At 36.9% G+C, this 21,465-nt stretch overlaps 1 protein-coding gene across 8 annotated transcripts in view; it reads right to left on the minus strand.

Annotated features, from left to right (window-relative positions):
• RBMS3 (RNA binding motif single stranded interacting protein 3) overlaps positions 1 to 21,465 on the minus strand; it is a 725,561-nt gene that overhangs the window by 71,294 nt on the left and 632,802 nt on the right. The gene's annotated exons all lie outside the window — the stretch shown is intronic.

Here is a 21,465-nt window from a genome sequence, read left to right on the forward strand (position 1 = left end):
AATTTTTTTAAATGCAAAAATATCAAGTGTTTCATCAGGGAAAGGCCCACTTCCAGAATATGCTTTTTAATTTATCATAACTGTTGGAAATGCAAGAAATAATAGACATAAAAAAAATTCTTTCCATATACAAAGTGTCACATGGCCCATGAAGCCTGGAGCCAGGCCATACTACCCTTCCCTTCCTTGTCCTTTCCACTATTCTACTATTCCACCTTAATTGACTAACTTAGAGAATGGAAAGATTTTTTTTTTTAAATGGAAAAGCTAGAGTTGGATAGAATCTTTGAGACTGTATAATTCCAGTGCTTTATTTTAAAGATAGTAATAAAGGCAGAAGCTCATTTAAATACCCAGTGGTAGAAAAATGATTATGAATCTGAATGCTATTTTTTTCTGTAGACATTATTTTTCTATGTGACTTTTTTCATATAAATAAACATTTTGAAGAAAAAAAAAATAAGTCAGATTCACGTGGATGGAAGGATCTCGGCACCCAAACTAATTACCCACAAGCAAATATGTCCTAAAATGCCTTAGCTCAGGATATCAGTTTCTCGTGCTATTATCCAAATCCAGCTCCCTGACTGTACCTGTTAAAAGATCAGGCTGTCACTCAGCCTTCCTTGTGGGCTCTACCTCATCAATATGGAAGGAAAATAGAAACTGAACCATATATTTGTAAATGATTGATATACAGAGCTAGCTTTGTTCTCAAAGACGTTTGGACTTTTGAGCTAGAATCAATCAAAACACATATGTTATTTTATAATCTGTAGCTTGTAAATAGACATCGTTGTGCATTTGCACTGCTTGAATTTCTTGATGCTTCCATAAACTGTCATTCATCAGAATGCTTCTCAAATGAGAGACATGATAAGCTTTTACTTAATTATAATTCAGAGACACAACACTTTTTCTTCCGGCTGCCTGAATTTAACAAAAGCATCTTTACTTTTTCCTTAAAAAAAAAGAAAAAAATTACTAGCCTTTATTTCAGGTATTTGTCATATCAAACTAGCAGTAAATACTTTGAGAAGAACTGAGACGCTTCTTAAATCACTTAGGGATAAACGATAGAATAATCTCAGAGTTAAGACAGAAGTTCTGAAGCATTCTTTTTTTAGCCAAAATGTGGCACTTTCACAACATTCTAATCCTTAGCAGGTGCAAGACTTCAATACTCTTCTTGAACTTGAGATTTAGGCTATCTTCTTAGAATATTTACCCCTAGAGGTTCTGACACACAGCTAACTTGTGACAGTCCCAGAAACCCCACAATTCTAATCAGATTGCCCTAGTCACATAAAGAATTGTTCATCATATATCAGAGATAAAGACCAAATTGTGTTTGGCCAGGAAACTTTCTTCGCAATGCCCTAGGGGTGACCTCACTCCCCAGCCGTGTGAGAGGTAGTCTTAAGTCTTTTTTGGGGGTGGCAACATGTAAATGAGATAAGGTGAGCCTGTGACAGACAGATAAATCAAAATCCATGCATGATAAGTATAGAAGGATTGAATGTCTGCATTTGGAATTAATTTCGGAAGGATCGTCTGGTCTCTTTAGAGAATCTTTTCATGGAAAGTGCTTGGGGACTTATTTGATTACAGATGCCACAGAGTGAACACTGCTTCTGTGTATAAACCAGAAACCTGACAATCAAAGGGAAGAGTGTGTGTGTGTGTGTGTGTGTGTGTGTGTGTGTGTGTGTGTGGTGGGGGGAGGGATGTGTCATCATTTAGAATTGGAAATAGCAAAGCTAGGCATGGAAGACAACGTAAGAGAAACATTCCTAACCAGGCCAGCTACTGCAAATAAAATGAACAACGAAATAAGGCTTCTTGGGGGAGGACACATCAGGTCATACATTCTTATTCGAATTTAGTAAAAATGTTCAAGAAACACAGGATTCCAACAAATGATTAAGATCATACATTTCTTAAGAATCTCAAGGGATGGAAGAAACTTACAAGCAGTAAGTTGGAAATAGCAGACAGGAACCCCTTGGGGAAACACACTGTCTTGATGGCGCTTTACTAGGGACAGACAACTTAGGGAGTTTGAAGTGCTGGTTATCTACAACAAAGACTGGGCTTTGCCAGTCACTGTGTTCATCAATTGCAATTCAGCTACAGAATCTCTTTTGTATTGTGTAAGACATGAAAAAGTGTGGGGGAGAGAAAAAAGAAAGAAAAAATAACAACAAAGGAAGAGAAAAATCTATGGTTGTTAAGGCAAAATTATAATCGTGCCTCATTAAATCCCTTCCTATCCGATGCATTTAAGCCATAGACTGAAGAGTGTTTTGTGACAGATGTTGCCAACACATTAAGGGTAATTTCATTTACTCAAAAGGTATAGAATGTGCTGTCTGACGGAGTTTGCTTGGCAAATGGCAAAGCAAGAGGAAACAGATTTTTCATTTTAGCATCTCCGGATGTCTGGGTTTGCTCAATGTTTAAGCTGCAAAGAAAAATACTGTAACATGCTGTAATTCCACTAAGAAGCACAATGACCAGACAGCGGATGGGACTGCCTGGTCTGTTTTAGCCACGGCCTCTGCAAAACAAAGCTGTTCACACTCAAGTGTCATAGGGTGGAGCCGTTTGCCCTAATTCTGAAATAAACAATTTCAACAGGATTTTGGATAAAGTTTCCAAAGATCATTGATGTGGAATAAATATATCTGACCTAAGGCCACAAAAGCATCTGTGTTGTTAACCTCCTGCCAATATTTGAAAGAAATTTTAAGTCTAGGAGAGTTCATTGATATTTTAATTTTCTAACAGAAATATAGGATCATTGGCAAATTGGGGAAAACACCAGCAAGGCTCTCTCCCATCAAGAACACACATAGCTGGTTTAAAACCTACATTAATGCCATGATATGGACCACAATGAGAATTACCTGTATGAATGTTCCTGTGAATGTCAATATTCTAGGCCAGTGCCTAGAATCAAGAATTTAAATTCGACTCTCTGGGCTTCGGGCATTGGAATCTGTGTTTTAATAAACTCTCCACCAGCTTGAGTGTGTTTTATAATGCACTGAACTGGAGAGACTATGGGCATTGAATTATTCAAAACATGGTAGGTGAAGGAGTGATATGTGGGGAGGAGGTGATCAAAGAAATCAGTGAGACTTGATATGTCTTGTTATCTCATTTTATTTACCTTTTAGAACTCTTCCAAATATTAGAGGAAAGAAATCAATATCAATTTTCACCTGTCACGTTCCACACTTCAATTATTAACGAATGTCAAATTTGACCACAGTTTTCTGTACCACCTGCTCTGCAATAATATTTCTGAGCCTTTATTAAAAATGTAAAATTGTCATTGAATTTCCAAAAAAAAATAAAATAAAATAAACTCTCCAAATGATTCTGATGCCCCCTAAACTTGAGATGTGTGCTGTCTATAAACGGCTATTGTATAAGTCAGTGCTACAAATACTTAGTCTTACTTTATTTATACTGTTTCTCAATTATTTGTTTTAAACCAATCTTGTGATAGGGTATGAGCCTTTGTGTAGTAATTATATTCCATTTTGTTTAAAAATGCAAAGAGGTCAAGCCTGCATTTCTGACGAGCTGAAATGGGGTGATTATCTGAGTAATTCAGGCCTCAGTCTGATGATCTGACATGTTTCTTTTTGATCAGTGTGCTTGTGTTGGAGCACATTTAAAACTCCTTCCTGTTTGGAATCTTAGGGAGCCTTGAATCTGAAATCACAGAAATGTAAAAGTATTAATAAAAGGTAGGAAAATTATAACATAAGTGAAAAAAAGGAAAAGAAATATCACCCTCTTTTTCCCTCTTGTCCTATCTAGATGCCTCAGGTCAAAATGTTTGCAGCCCAAACTGGTATATATAGGATGGATAAACAACAAGGTCCTACTGTATAGCACAGGGCACTGTATTCAATATCTTGTGACAAACCATAATGGAAAAGAATATGAAAAAGAATGTATATATGTGTATAACTGAGTCACTTTGCTGTACAGCAGTAATTAACACAACATTGTAATTCAACTATACTTCAATAAAAAATAAATTAAAAATAAGAAAAAAACAAAAAGAAACTTTATGTTTCTTCCAAAAAGAAAAAAATGTTTGCAGCCCATATTGTGCTCTTTTCCTATGGTCACTTATGCAAAACCATAGGACTTGTTAGTAGTAATCATTCAACACGACTTAAAAAAATGTGGTTTAAGGTCATTTGTCTTCTTTCTCATCTGTGTGTTTTCTGGTTCTCAGTTTTTAATATTTCTAGAATAAATACCTAGTGGAGTTTGTGTACACCAGGCTATTTTTAGCACATGTGATGTACAGAGAATGACATGCCCTTACAAGTAAACTAGTTACTGTAGCGGATTTTCCAGTAGCAATGATGTTTTCATGATATAAATGGCATAAAGTTATTTCACTTAACTTGGGAAATAGCTAACCAAATGCGGCGCCTTGCTATATGAGTGTGTGACACTCCATGCTGTGTATGTAGAGATGTTTCACCTTTTCATTTGTTGATGTTGGCGTGGGTTTTGTTTTCTTTTGTTTTGTTTGCAGGGGTGCTTCGTGAGGTTTACATAGGGCTGCCTAGGGAGAGATAAAAAAGGATTGGGAAAGATTTCCCCATCCTCAGAAATGCTCATTAATCCTCAACTACCTTGATCAATGTCCAACTTGCAGAGGATGGTCTGTCTTAAAAAAAAATATATATATATTTGAAACCCAGAAAGCTGCGGCAAAGCTGGTAGACTTCCACTCTGGAAGCATTTTGGAATGATCTCCAACAAACACTGGAGGCTTGGGAGAATCATGAATAACCAGGTGTGGAAGCCAGGCTGCCTTGAGGACCCCATGTTAGCCCCTATCCTTCCTTCCCTTTATTATTCTCCACTTGCTTCTTTCAGTATACCTTCCAAGAGGGCGAGGGTAATGTTTACACATATTTGTAATCCCTATAATTATGAATTACATGCAGTAGATACTTGAAACAGTGTTTGTGAATTAATTTTATATATCGGCACCACGAATTGTTCAGTAAAATTAAAAATGGCTAACATTTACCAACTTTTAAAATTTCGATTGTTCATTCTAAAAGGGCTGAAATCACGTTTGCTTGTTCAAACTGTCTATTTACAGTGTCGTGGTGTTGTCTACAGTAGGAGGCATGTAATATATGTTTCATAAATATTGGTTGGAAAATGATGAAAGAGAAAAACTCAAATCAAAAGGTTCTTACAAATGTTATTTTGAGATTAATAGTCAAAAGGAAGCAATCCAAAGATTCTGAAAAATCTTGTTCTCACAAAGGGCAGTACAGTTTCAAAACCAAGGTTGTGCTCACGTATGTGTGCATTTATTAATATATTCAATCACCACAACCTTAGAGATGAGATCTGAAATTCACCTGATGTAAAAAGTTCTACTAATGCCACCATCACATATTTATGGAAATTATCAAAATAAAAAGTATCTGTGTATGTGCATACACCAGTGGTCCTCACCAAGGGGTGATTCTGCAGTGGCTAAAAGGGCCATTTGGCAATGTCTGGAGACATTTTTAGTTGTCAAACTGGGGAAGGGGTGCCACTGACACCTCGTGTGTAGAGGCTATGGTTGCTGAATATCCTACAACACACAGAACAATTCTCCACAACAAAGAATTATCCAGCCAAAAACACTAGTGCTAGGGTTCAGAAATCCTGGTATACACAAATATATATTCATAAGCTCCAGTTACACAAAATGAAAAAGATTTGAAATTACAGTAATTAGAAAATGGCACAAAGTAGGCATCCACTCTCTGCTCCCTACATCTAACAGCAGACCTTAGATTCTACACTGAGATTATATTTATGCTATAAACCAGTTTCTTAAATACCTGACATCTAAATCAATTGCCCAAATCCTATAATTTATCAATGAAAGGAAGCAAGACTATTATTGACTTTACATTATGTAACTTTATAGAGCCTATATGGTTAGTTTTGAGTTCAAATGTATATTGCTATTTATTTTGGAAACACAGCTAACTAGAGCTGGGTTTCTCTTTTCTAAGTTTAGACAAATTAGATTTGATTGGTATATTTGGACTACTACCTAGAGGTGTGTACCTGTGGGTTTGGGGTATCATGTTTAGAAGCAGGGCATCTTCCATTGTTATGTGGTAAATTTAGAAGAGTTTTGTATGTAGTTTATCTAATGAGAGAATATCTATCAACTGTAAAAACAGAGGGTTTTTTCTTACAGTCTTATAAACATTCTTCATTTCATGTTGCTTTTGGGTTCAGTTGCCATTAATTGGAAGTGTTTTATTAAAAATATGTAATATTAAAAGTCACTAAAGCCAAATTCATTTTAACCATGGAGTCCCCTTTAAAAGAATCCTAATTATATACCATGCTTATTCAACTGTGAAAAATGGTTTCAACTACTGGTTAAGTGCTTATTTATACAAGAGTGTCATTTTGAATGAGAATTTAAGTAAATATGTCACATGGAAGTATTTTTTACCAAAGCAGGTATATAGATAATAGTATTCTCAACAATGCTTTATTGAATCCTTTAGAGTTCTGTGCTTAAAATTAAGAAATTTGTTTAGCAGTGACTTCTGATGTTTTAACAAGCTTCTTTAGAATTCTAATTGAGTACAATGGCTTTTAAATATATTACAGAATTGAGGAAGAGTTGACGTTTTGAAGACCTTGGGGCCCAAGGCTCAAATGGTTTTGTTGACTGAATGTGTAGTAGACCAGTTAGTTCTTTTATCAATAGACTCCTACACCTGGTTAAAACTATAAAAGGAATTTCATCATGCAGGTGGGTTACAATATAATCTTTTCTTTTCATATTTCTACTTAAAGAATTATCATTGCTGAGACAATGGAAATATTAAGTGTGCACAGAAGGATCCCAGGGTCTCCTCAGAGAGTCTTATGTCTTCAGCAACAAAGGGTGGATTTGTGTTCATCACCTCCCATTCCAACCATGTAATCAATGTGTGGCTCTCGGCCACGAGATCCACCACACACAAACCTATGTGCCATAAAAACCCATGCAGTGTGAGGTAGACGATGTGAAGGAATCACATTATTTGTGTGGGAAAACTAATGGTGTAACCTAAGTCCTCTATCTCCATTTGCAGGGCCCCTGTGGTATATGGCTTCCTCACCCAGGTGCATTGCACAGTTCCAAAATCAGTTTAAAGAGATTTGTAAGCTATTATATATGGAATGGATAAATAGCAAGGTCCTATTGTATAACACAGAGAACTATATTCAGTATCCTATGATAAACCATAATGGAAAAGAATATGAAAAATGAATGTATATATACATATAAATGAATCACTTTGCTGGACAGCAGAAATTAACACAACATTATAAATCAACTATATTTTGATTAAAAAAAAAGAAGTTGCATGAGCAGGGAAATGATGTAAAAGACTCCATAATTTTTCTAATAAGAAAAAAATTTTAAAAAGAGATTTGAGAAAAATAAAAATAAATAAATATTAAGGACCATTAAGCTGTGGCACTTATCAAATGAATGGGTTATTCACATTATATTTCACCATCTTCCCTATTTTTTTTTTTTTTTTTTTTTTTTTGGTACGCGGGCCTCTCACTGCTGTGGCCTCTCCCATTGCGGAGCACAGGCTCCGGACGCGCAGGCTCAGCGGCCATGGCTCACAGGCCTAGCCGCTCCGCGGCATGTGGGATCTTCCCAGACCGGGGCACGAACCCATGTCCCCTGCATTGGCAGGCGGACTCTCAACCACTGCGCCACCAGGGAAGCCCCCTATTTTTTAAGAACAAAAAAAGCCTCTGATATCTACTCATCACATATATTACATAATAGAAAATTATACTATCAATACAGATAACAGCTCCCAACCATTTTCCTACCTTAAAAAAAAAACAATACACTTGTCACTTTAAAGATGAGCAAAACTGATTTTCTTTAATTTTAGTTCCAAGACAGGATATAAAGGAAACTGTGTTAAACTATCTTCTCTACCAAAGTACAGCCTAGATTACATGCTTACAACTGAGTTAGCATCTTGAAAAATATTGTCTTATAGCGGAAATGTCACACGTTTAGGACACTGGCACTGATAAGCCAATGGCTACTGTAAGTTATATTTGAGTATAAGGGTAGATAGGATGATCAATTATAAGATCAAAATAGTTTCCATTCCTGCTTATCCCATCTAGATTGAATGAGCAGTAGGGTCACCCATGAGGTTGTGCCTTCCTACTCATTTCTACATTTTATCTCCAAAAGAAGGTCCCTGCAGGTAGATCCAAGATGGCCCCTTGAGCATGGTACACATGTTCCATTAAGATCCCATGGCTTACAATTTACCCTTCTAATCTAAATCCCATCCACATGAAGCCTCTCCTCCAGCACACTGAACTACGCAACTGTCTCCGACCCATCTTGCTCTCCCATCCTTGGCGTCTTTGCCTGGGCATCTCCAGCAGATCTGCATGCGTGTCTTAAGATTCTTATCAAATGTCCCATTCTAGGGAACAGCTCCTGTGTCTGACCCAGGTCATTTGCTCCTCTCTTGTCTCCTAGCTTTTGGCATACATCTGATCATGAGTATACTTATTTATACTTATTTATTTCTCCCCTGAATTCTAAGTTCATTGTGCCATTCACGATACTTTATTTTCTAAGGGTTTCAGAGCCCTTCACAGTGTCTATCATGAAATGGGTCGTAGTGGTGCTGAACTTCTAAATGAGTGAAGGGCACTTGCTCATCTGACAGGGCTGCCATGACTTTAAAAAGATGAAAAACATAACAGCAACTCTATGTTCTAACTGGACAAGGTGATTGGACAACAGCATGGTCTTAAAAATCCATTCATTCAGTTGCTCTGCTTTCCTTTAAAAGTGCCCATATCTGACCACTGCCAGCTGGACAGTCTTGCCATTTACCAAGAGAATTTCTGGGCTTCTGATTCTAAGGGCTGCACACCACCCAAGGAACTCTAAGGCTGGATCCACTGCACGATTTCCATTTTATGCAAGAATTACATGGACCCAATCAAATGCTGCAAAATTTCCTTTATATATCACAGTATAAGCTTGTTTTTACGAGGGCTTTCACATGCCACACACTGCTTTAAGAGCCATATATATGCCTAAGATTCTTGTCAAACCTTGCCATGCGATGGAGAAGAAATGCTTTATTCACTTGTACAGCCATCACTTTGTATATCTCCAAGCAGATTTTCAACGTACAGGAAGTTTAAAATGCACATCAGAAGCAGGATTCCAGGCCAGTCTTCTTCCAAGCGATAAGGCAAACAGGATTCCCAGCAGAGGTCTGAATATTTATGGGCAGCGTCTTTTGTCTGGTAAGATGTTTGTCTCACTTTAACTAGCGCTCAGGATTGTGAGCTGTCATAAAATTTCTCATTAAAAATTTCTCCTTGCTGACAAATAAGCCAAAACACCCTGCCGCAAATTATTGTCAAGGTCTTGCAGCATCCTATTGGTGAAGGGGCCTGGGAGATCATTTCTTAAATCACAGGAGTGATCAAGAAGAAAGGCTGTCTGTTACCCTACTTACGGCCATGGTATATAGTGCAAATTACCAAAATATGTCACAGGCACCTTGATTCTGGATATTACTAGGAAAGCTGCTATTCCTTGTCCTGCAATTTGTTACAAAATGCACTTTATTTTGTGGTCCCTCGGAGGACACTTCTGAGCTATTTGTTTTCTCCTTTAAGACATTTCTAGGAATTTGCCTGGTTAAAGCTGCCAACTTGAATAGACCTAAGATGCAGGTATGAAGCCACGACCCTATTCAAAAAGGGATTTACTCCCTTTAAAGTGCACTTGCTATCAGTACTATTGTCACTAACATGCCTCAAACTTAGTATATACACTGTTGATGAAATGTTTAGTAACCTAACGCTGATATAAAATACGTCCTGGTGGCATGGCCATATCCTAAGGTAAAAAAGTTACATATTAGCAGCATCCAACCAAGATATATTCTGAGGGATGTGAGATGTTAGTTAATGTACCTAAAGTTGTCCAGTAGATGAGATGAAAGCCAACTTTATGTTTCTACTCTTCAGTATTCTATTTTTTGTATTATTTGTGCTAGAAATTTAGTTATACTTAGATTTTATTGCCATTTCTCCTAAACAGTATTACTATATCAGTGGGTGTGACTTTTTCTTTGTTTAATAGAATGGTCTTAAACTCTCTAGTACCTTGCTCTTCATAGTGTGGTCCAGGCACAGATAGTGTCATCTGGGAGCCTAGTGTAGAATCTCTGGTCCACTCCAGCCCCACTGAATCAGAATCTGCAGTTCGATAAGATTTCCAGGTGAGTCATATTCAAAGTCAAGTATGAGAAACTTTGCTCTATTTTTTATATGTCTGCCATGCCTCTAGCTGAGTAATTATTCTACTGCATTGCTTCTAAAGAAATTCTTCATGTATTTCTTACTCATTTTGTTAATTCCCTTTTCGGTTCCTATTTGAGGGCCACGCAGCTTCAAATAGTCTTTGTAACATTAATACGCCTCCTGCAAATATGTTACAACCACGAACAGCCAGTAATATTTAGTTCATCTCCTCAGTAGTCTCCACAGGGTTTCTGCCTTTATCCATACAATCTCCTCTCCAAAACAATTTCCTTTCTTTTCTCAGGACATATTTGCATGGCAAAACCCTCAAACTGAAACCTCCATTTCTCTCCAAATAATGTCTTGTCCATTGATGAGTTTGAAATGGCTATTGCAGGCAAGTGTTGGAAGAGATGCTAAATGCCTTGTAAAGCAGTGAGTCAGCATCTATGTACATATCACAACTAATACAAGGGGTTAGGTGTCAGAAGTAAAATTCCAAAATATTACTACTTGCTAGGTCCTTATGGAATTAGTCTAAAGGTAGTTTAAAAATGAAAGTTTTTGAAAAGTTCTTTGTTGTCTTGGCCTTTTTTCTGAACTCTTAACCCAAGTTTCCAGCTGCTCACTGAACCTAGAATCTCAGGCACCTCAAAACTACCATGTCCCATTTTGAACATTCTCTTTCTCTTTCTATCCTCAGAGCATATTCTTTCTCCCCTGTTCCATTCTTGGAATAATACGTAAAATTCGAAGCCATCCTTGCCTTCTTTTCCCTCATCACACATAGCAATACCACAGTCAAGTCTTGCCAATCCCACATCATAAATGTCTCCAGATCCTCTCTCTTCTGTTCAGGGCTACTAGCTAGGTTATCCCTCATTGGCTTAATCCAGCTACTTCCTGTGGTGCCTCCGTCAGTCATGGCTGGAGAGATTTGTTTTTTAATACTCTTGGCATATTATTAGTTTCCCCCAAAGTGAATCCTGCCTTTTCAATATAGAATTGAAAAAAAAAAACCCAAAACACTACATTTCCTAGACTCCCTCGCTGTAAGATGTAGATATATGACTAGTGTTAGACAGAAGTACCTGTGAAGGACTTAGATTTTGAAGATGATGACGAATGAGAAGTGGCCAGGGCCTGTGGCATCCATTTTGCAATCCAGGCAGGGGCAGAAGCAGCATGAATTCATGGTTTGCAGCAATGTGGTTTTGGGGGATAGTGGCAGTAGCACCTCTTTGGGTCACGTTACAAGCGATCTAGAAATTTCTTATCTGCTAATCATCAGCATTTATTTGCTATCAGACTAATCTATTGTCAGAATTTGTCTTTCTATAGCAACTTTATTTAGGAAATAAAAACATGCTAATTTCATTGTATTTAATTAATTAATTTATTTATTTATTTTTTGCCGTACGCGGCCCTCTCACTGTTGTGGCCTCTCCCATTACGGAGCACAGGCTCCGGAAGCGCAGGCTCAGCAGCCATGGCTCATGGGCCCAGCCTCTCTGCGGCATGTGGGATCTTCCCAGACTGGGGCACGAACCCGTGTCCCCTGCATCGGTAGGCGGACTCTCAACCACTGCGCCACCAGGAAAGCCTGTATTTAATTTATTTTTGAAGGTAGCAGGGGTGAGAAAATAAACTAGCATTATTCTTTTAAAAATAGTTCACCAATTTTTTTGTTTTATTATTTCCTACTGCTCCCTGAAGGAAAACAGATATGTCTTTATATATACTAACTGGTATTCAAATTTTGAAGTGTTTATCATCTTAGGGCCTTGATGATATACCATCTTTATATTACTTTTCAAAACTTCTGTAAAAGATAACATGGGGCTGCAAATACATTAAAATAAACTTAAGGCAAAAAGGATCTTTCTGACTTTTTGACCACCAGCTAAAATTATACTATTGTTTTAAAGTTATTCAAGAGAAAGTATTCATAACCAGTTTTTCCTCCTAGATTTACTCCCACCTTTCTTTTGGCACGCCTTCTCTTTCTCATAGATTGTGTGTGCGATAGGTGGGGAAATAAATGTTTGGCAAAATCAGGCAATTTGACTACTCAGGGGTTTTCAACACGTACGTTTGCTTTATTTCATGCAAGAGCAGGCCCAAAGCCATCTGCCTGCCAACAACTACATCCTTCATTTCCACTACGGAGGCAGAGCCCCCACCTCATCATTCAAAGGCAATCTTCAAAGGGACCTTGTTTTTGCTCATTCCCGTTGTGACAGATGTTTTCTATCATCTACCTCCACATGCTAACTCATCTGTGAGGGTCTGCCCACCCCCTCTCTGCAGCCAGCTGTGGAAACAGCCCCAGTGTCATCTGTGGCAACACTCATTCCGTTCTTCTGACCTCACCAAAGACCACATCCAAGAGCAGGAAAAACAAACATCCCTGATAACTTCCTTCAAAACATTTCCAGGGCAGGAGATAGGCCGGCTCCAGATAAGAGCCCTTTACAAAGTTTGTTACAAAAGAGAGGAAAGCTTATTGGAAACACTCAAATGTCACCAGGCTAGCCAATTGGGGTAATCCCCAGATTAAGGAATAATGAAGCAATAGCATCTGTGGGCATAGTTCAGCTGAAAACATCTGGTTGACTCAGAACCACTTCAATTAGCCTAGGTACATATCAGTCATTCATTTCTTTTCTTTGATTGTATAAAGTTCCCATGAGGAAATGTTTACACCCCAACTCATCCAAGTCTTTGAAATACTGTGCAAAGACGGTATCATTTCTTAAATGGACAGACAATTAACTTGAATTGCTCTGTGGCAGAGTTACACTCCAATGTTAGAAATATATTTTAGGAACAAAAATTATTATGCTTTTAAAGAAGTCTGTGTTGGCTTGCTTGAAACTGACAAAGCAAAACTTTTAGTATAAGAATCATATCACTTCCTGATATTGAGGGGACTGCTTAAATTACAGTATATATGCCAAAATGTCTGCAGTGTTAGGACCTTAATAACTTTTTAAAAGATATTTTGGTGATATTTAGAGTTTAGGAACAAGAACATTAATTAATCGATTCATTCACTAATACTTACTGAGGTACTCTTATGTCTTGCCCTGAAAAAACTTAGTGTTTAGTAAATAACTTTAATGAAATGTAAGAAAAACCAAGTTTCAAAAATGTAATGCGGACAAAGCGATCAAGGACATTACAATTTCTCAGAGAGGTAAGCATCATTGGCAATACCAATATCAATTTCTGTCTTCAGTTTGTCCACAGTGTTGGCTGACTGTTTGCTAACACTCAAGTCCTGGGGTCACAGGTGAGGCCCAGGATGTGTGTCTCCCCTATAAGTTAAGGCATTACCCAGGCTGAGAAAGCCTGGAGGTTTTTCTACAGCAGGAGGCCATGGGCCCTTAGGAAACAGTCTGAGATCACCGAGCACCAGGCTGAATGTGAGAAGGAAATAGCTCTAAAAAATGAGAGAGAATTATAGATTAGACACACAGTAGAGTGTGTCTAAAAATAACTCCATGTTTATCTTAGTTATCAGGGTCAAAAATGCCCTTAAAGGCTGAGGTTTCTCAGGATGGATGGCTCATCCCTGAAGAAGAGTTGGTGGTAATTTCAGATGTGTTCATTTCTATTGTCAATCATAGCTCACTTAGCTCTTTCATTAATGCCCATTGTTAATTGACTGGTAATATTGTATTGTGTTATTCCTCCTAAGAATTTTGCCTGCACCCCAGAAACAACTATTCAATTGATAGCCTTTAGTATTTGCATGGTAATGGAATAGCAAACATGACTACCCCACACCTACCTATTCTGACTATGGTGGGCATTTTATAAAATTTTTTCAAAAACCCAAATCTAATGATAATTCAGTGGTTTTCTCATAGGATAGGCCTAACAAATATTAATATCCAGTGGTCTTGGTGTAGGCCTAACTTTTAAAAAATTATTTCTACACAATGTATAAAATTCAAACAAAAATCATTAAACATCATTGGTTCATAATAGTTTCCGTGGCTTTTAAAACAACTATTTCTCTGATAAAACATTCATCTGGGGACTTTATGACTCAGGAAATCAATGATCAAAGCTAAAAATAAAAATTATATTCCAAGACTGTATCCAGATAAGAAGAGATTATTTCACCCCATACTACGTCCTATAGCTCTATTGTGGACTCAAATGGGTAAAATGACCTTTTCAAGGTATTTTTGGGATGAAGCTAGTCTGCAAGAAGGTAGCCTGCAAAAATTTCAGAAAAGGAAAGAGAACTGTTTTTGATTCACCATTCTTTTTGAAAACAACAGCAAAATGCAATGTTTAATTTGGCATTCTTTTAACACCTAAACTGTGAAGACCAGTAATCATATTTGTCAATTTACTCCTGTCATAAAATTTCAAAAGCCAAAGTATAAATGAGTCTGCTCAGACACAGAAAAGAAGGTCCATTTCAAATGCCAAAACTTATCAGCAAAAGCAAAGGACAGTCCAACTTTCCTTCTTTCCTTCTTCCTTCCTTCCTCCCTCCCTTCCTTCCTTCCTTTCTTTTTTGGTCTCATTTACCTTTTTGTATCTGATTTGATTTTTAACCTATGTGGCTGATTTTCAGCAGGTCAATGGAAATCTTGCTTCTTGTTACTGCTATGCATGATCAAATTTCATGAATCAGACCCCCAGAAGTAGTGGGACATTTTCCATATAGGTATGCTAAAAGAGTCAGTCAGTAATGGAAGAAACAAGCTTTCTGAGGAGTGCTAGGGCTAACACTCTAAAATCATGTCAAATCAACCATATTAGTCCACAATCTTTTTCTTAGAATCTGAAGTGGGGAGAAGCAGGGAGCTCATTGGGTGGAAAATGTGAGAACAAAATTCCAAGATGTAGTGGCAGAAAAGTTGACAATCCACAGAGTTTAAAAGAAGCTGGTACAGCTGTTTCAGGCAATGGCTTTGGCACTGTGCAGCGGGGCCTGCATGGAGCTTTCTAGAATACCTGAAGCTCTCTAGAATTGCTGGCCCCTGAATCTGGTTCTGGGAGGGATCCCCTAAGCCTGCTCCATGGAGGCATCCACAGTATTAAAATAAAATTGCATCCAAAACCTGAATATTGTGATTATAATTACGAAGAGACAGGGAATTACAATGAAAAGGTAGGTGGACAGTTGAAAAAGTTATTAAGTAGAATTAGCAACTGCAGAAATTATTGATGCCACAAACTTGCTTGCAGGCATCACACTCACTTGTGTAGGAGGGTGCTGTGATAGTCTGCATGAATTGAATTAGAGGTTCTACAGTTTTGAGAACTGCATTCCCCACCCCTCCCCCTCTCCATGAAAGCTTCTTTCCTTTTTTTCTTCTTTGAGAAATTCTGCCTTTCTCTGGTCCTTTACTTTAGCTGTCCCTGACTTCCTGGAAGAGAGTTTGCAATCCCCATGCAAATCCAATATTGACTTTCCCCAAAGGAGTGAGCTGGTCCCCTTCTTTGTCTTTCATCTTTGGTGAGTCAGAAAAAGGTCAATGAAACTTGCTGAGTTTGTTTCTGTAGTTTTAAAACTTATGTGTTTGGCAAATTATTCTCAATGACATTACATATATGTAGGATTTTTAGCAAAACTTCCTAAGTCATTTTAAAAATGAATTAGGAAAAAACCTAAAAACTGTAGGAGATAGTCCATGTTTACTAATAATTACTTTTCTCATTAAAAAAAATGTGAGCTTATATGAAAAGACAAAAAAAAAGGAACTTCTGGGCTTCCCTGGTGGCGCAGTGGTTGGGAGTCCGCCTGCCGAGGCGGGGGACGCGGGTTCGTGCCCCGGTCTGGGAGGATCCCGCATGCCGCGGAGCGGCTGGGCCCGTGAGCCATGGCCGCTGGGCCTGCGCGTCCGGAGCCTGTGCTCTGAAACGGGAGGGGCCACAACGGTGAGAGGCCCACGTAAAGCAAAAAAAAAAAAAAAAAAAAAAGGAACTTCTTTTTTGGTTTTATTTTTAATGATTTATTGTTTTTACTTTATAAAATAGAACCTAATATAAGTAATTTAACAAAATATCATTACCTTAGAAGAAATTATTCGATTTGAGTTTAATTCAGAACTCCTTGATCTTTTTGAATTAATATGTGGGATTTTGAAAAAAGTAAGAGTCTGGTCTTCAAAACAAAATTAAAGCAAAATTATTATACAATTCTCAGATTACTTATGGTGCTTCAGTAATAAGCTATCTTCTGTGTGGAGAAATTATAAAGAATTTTAGCACATAGTTTCAGACAGTGCTCTAGTTAACATAGGCTTAAAGAAAATTCAGTAACACATTTTTTGGTATTGTGCTTTCATGATATTTTCTCTATTATGTGCTTTATCTAATCTACCTCTTTTAAGATGCAAAAAGGGTCTTTAAATTGATAAGCTGAAATATCTACAATATTTATGTTAATATGAGCCATTTCCAATGATTATGCAGGCTAAAATTAAGAAAAATTTACCTCAGGCATATCATCTAGCATTATATAATTTTAAGGCAAAAAGCATTACATGATGATGATATGTATTTGGATGAAGGTGCCTGTCAAAATAAAAACTTTTAACTAAATTATATGAACTCTTTTCCACTTAAAATGTAATGATGGGACAGCTAAAAGATTAAAAATTTCTGACTTCTTATGCTAATCTATTCGGCATTAATGGACATAATTACTAGTATTTCATGTTCTATGTAGAGAAGGACCCAATCACAATTTTTTTTATTAATCTGTCAACTTGATTTACTCTGGGTTAAATTATATAACCTGAAATATAAAAATTTAATGAAGAATCAAGCCAGATGTAATGAAATAGAATTGGTGTTAACTGGATTGAAATATACCTGTCCCAGCTCTGCCAGCAACTTGTGTGATATTAGAAAAGTCAATTAACCTCTCTGAGCCTCACTTTCTTCATCCATAAAAACATTATTCTATAATATTCAGGTTTATCTTTTGTGATAACATGTAATATCATAAAAAACCTCATAAGAAGACAGAGCAAAGGACTTCTATGGAAACTGAACAGGGAGGGCATTATTTCAGAGATTGGAAATTCTAAATCCAAGGACCAATGCACTTGTATGCTGATGCCTGGAATTTTCTAGGGAGTTAAACTTTTCATTTATGTAGTGATAGAAAAAAATGTGCATACCCAAGCCTACTGATAACCTCATCCACACTAAGATGCTAATAACCAAATTGAATTCTTCGGAAAAGGCTTTGAAAGAAGCATACACTCTATTTAGTTGGCCTGAAAGGCTGTTTTATGTTTCCCATCGTCCCTCTCTTGGCTTCCACCAGACAGACACACACACACACACACACACACACACACACACACACACACACACACACACAGAGTCAGTGCCCACTGATAGATACAACCAGAATCTCATAAATCTTTCTTTAATAGGATTTATAACCAGCTTATTTTCATGTTCCTTAAGACACTCATTTGATTTCTCTCTTTCTTCCCAGACACACTTTAAGTTTCATGGGGGCGGGAACCACACCTGTTCACCCTGCATTGTAGGCATGAACACGGAACAGCAAACAGTGTCTGGCACATAGTCAGTTCTCTATAAATATTATTTAAATAAAAAAGCAAAAGAGAGAAAGAACGAGCTTTTGGAATATCTAAGTGTCTTGAAGAAAGGGCATCATGGTGGGGTTGGGGGTGGAGTGGGTGTTGAAAATAAATGGCTGAGATTCCCAAAGACAAATCATACCTTCTTGATAATTTCATCAAAATCTGGCCTCGAATATTTAACATCGTTGCTTAGCATATTCTTTGTTATTTAATTAATTTTTTCCTGCTAGAATGCACGTTCCATTTGGGAAAAAATCTCTTTTAGGTTCACTTCTGCATTCCAAGTGCAAAGCAGACACCTGATAAATCTTTGTTGAATGAATGAATACATGGATGGATAAATGATTCTGGTTTGATTTTCCAATAAGTTTACTGCCTTAAAAGAAATCTAGCATCTTTAGTGTTACAAAAGGAAAGACTGGGTAAGGAGTATCTACTTTTTCATTGCTTTTTTTATTCCAAGATACAGGCAACAGAAGTTTTCTTGATTCTACTGGAACTGTTCCAGAAGTTTATTAATTATGCAATAATTATAATCTGAAGCCCTTGAATGTTTCTTTGGAGGATTCTTACATATCAGGAGATTAATAAATTTAAAACACATGTTCTTTCCCTAAGGAATCTCCTTAATTTTCAAATGCACAATATTTTTATGGAATTATAATCTACATGTTTTTGATTCATTTGCACTTATGATGTTCTATCACAATTTTAGTTAGACATGTGATAATGAAAAGCCTACTTTAAGACAAACATGTGTTTCTCCTGAACAATCAATAAACAAGTTTTCAAATGAAAGCAATACAAGGGATATCCAACCACTTTCAGAGAGGTTCAAAAATCATGATTTTTGAGGAAGTTTAATCATTCAAAGTGAAAAAAAGTATATGATCTCTAATGCATACTCACTGGAGTTTATTAAACTTAGTAAAATCAAGAAGAGAAAATATACCTTAAACAAAAGTGTGGTGAGATTTAGTAATTGTCTAATGAATTTAATCTGTATCAGATCAAAAGTAAATGAAGAGAGAAGGAAGGAGAGAAAAAGATCAGAGAGTAAAGGAATATAAGTAAAAGCAGGACTTTCCTTCTTACATAATTTTGACTCTGCTAGGAAATCAATGCTGTAACAATTTATTTCATTTTCTAGGACAGTTGTAAGAAGAAACTGTGTCAGCCAAAACACTTCTCATCATATGCCTGGCCATGTGTAATAGAAATGGACAGGATCAAATGATTGGACCATTCTGATTTACGTGGTACTGTCTATATAACTTCATAAGCAAGGGTGATTGCAACTAACAGGGCAGCGTTGTTGAACCAGGCAAACCAGAATCATGAAGTACTGGAGATATATTCTAATCTATCTCAAGAGAAAAGGCTAAAGCTGCATGTTCTTGCATTAGATGTTTATTCCAGATGCAAAATTGAGAGTCTCTTGTTTTACTGTTGTTCTTATTAGAATTATGAAAGGAAAAAAAATTGACAAAATCTTAGACACCGGTTCCGACGTCAGTAATTAGATGGTACAGAGACGAAAGGTTTATATGTGAAACATTTAATCCTGTTGTATTTCACATAATATTCTACTAAAGGACCCTCTTGCTGATTGGCTGCCAATGAATCATCACTCTTGCCAATTTCAGACTGAACCTTATTTTGAGAAAAAGACACGAAGGAAAGTTAAATCTTTGAGCCACAATCCGATTTGTAAACACTGTCAAGTGATATGGACATAGGCTAGGGATTCTTAAGAAATGTACTTTAAACTTTCTACTCTTTAAAATGTCAAATAGGGAGGAGAGAAAAGCCCAAGGAACAGCATGTATGAAATCATCAGGGCACGGAAAAATCCCACAGGAAAATATGATGTTCTTCAATAACTTAGCTCTCACAACCCCCTTCTGTGTCCTTTCAAGTTGGCCATTTGGAACGCTGGAATTATTGAGTCACTCTGAGCTCATGCTTTTATGATCAGTAAAAGCGGTTCTTATTACCAGCATCAAGCATAATGTCAGAGAAAACTACAGTTGAAAACCCCCAGGGCTAAGGATAGGATAATCCAGAAAAGCCTGAATTAATCTAATCTTGTCAATAAAGCAAAAGAAATGGAACATTTTCAGGAACATAAAGAAAGACCATCCTATGCTAAAAGCGGTAAGACCCTCCAATGGTAGTAGTTTAGAGTTTATAGATTTCCTACATTCACAATGACTAACAATGAGATAAATAAATCTAAATATACAGAGGCCCCTTTGGATGTTTGGCAAAGGGTTGATTGCTTGCTTGGTTTGTACCAGGCAGGGGATTGCTTCTGTGCTTTTCAAATTTTGTCGATTTTCCTCATGCTGGATTGCTGGCTACAGAGGAAAGGTGATTTAATGAAAAATACCTTCCCAAACTGTTACATGGAATTGGAATAAAACAGTCTTGTATGACGATTTTGCAACCATTTTATCAACTCCTAAACTTCAGTGGGGGTTGGATTAAATAGCCTCTAAGATTTCTTCTAATTGAAAGTATCTATCTCTATTTTCCAATTTATCACTGTAGTCAGTTCCCGAAGTGGAAACATTAGGTGCATATACTTTGGTTGACAAAAAGTCATATATGATATAATACATAATTAGCCTTAAAATTATAGCTGTAAGCAAAAGTATAAGTAAGTTGTTAAATAATCTTGCTTGCAAGGGGTGTAAGCAAGCATTTGATTTAGTGTACATTAGACTAGTACACTAGATATTATGTCATATGTATATTATTTCATATTCCTACATCTAAGAGCTATTGCATAGATCAAGCAAGGTAATTATTAGTGAAAAGTAAATGGATTGCTAGAAATCCCACCTGTTCTCTCCAATGGGAATGAACGACTCCCAAGTCTATCACTGCCACTTTTGTATGCCCAAAGCTACATATTGAAAACCTTTATCTGGTTCCACAAATTCAACATGCCCCAAAGGAACTCTGTGTCCCGGATCTTGAACTTAATCTTTTTCTTACATACACTAATTCAGTTTAAGGACATCACCTTCTCCCTAGCCATCTAGGCTGAAATCAGCTAGAGTCAGGTTTGACCTGTGCATCCTCCATATCTATTCTCTTTCTCTTCTTCAATTTTTCTATTTCATCTCCTTCATACCTTTCTTTCTTTCTCCTCTCATTCTAGTTTATACCATGAATTTCAACAGTGTTTAGTCTTTCTTTTGTATCATGCAAGTGTGACTTTGAACATGGTCATATAAACATCTACCTATTTGTATTATATGTATAGGTCAGTGTTTTGGAAACAATATTTACAGTGGAGATCAGCATATGTGGACAGAAATATGTTCATGGTATTCATCCATCTATACACCAGTCCATGCCATGTTTAATATAAACTATTCTTTGAAGTAAACTTTGTGTATGCATCTCAGGAAGTTAGAGAAATAATTTTAGAGCATGACAAGAATCTAAGGATTTCTGCATGTAGCATGTAACA

Source organism: Lagenorhynchus albirostris, chromosome 10 (assembly GCF_949774975.1).
Source record: "Lagenorhynchus albirostris chromosome 10, mLagAlb1.1, whole genome shotgun sequence".
NCBI classification, from domain to species: domain Eukaryota; kingdom Metazoa; phylum Chordata; class Mammalia; order Artiodactyla; family Delphinidae; genus Lagenorhynchus; species Lagenorhynchus albirostris.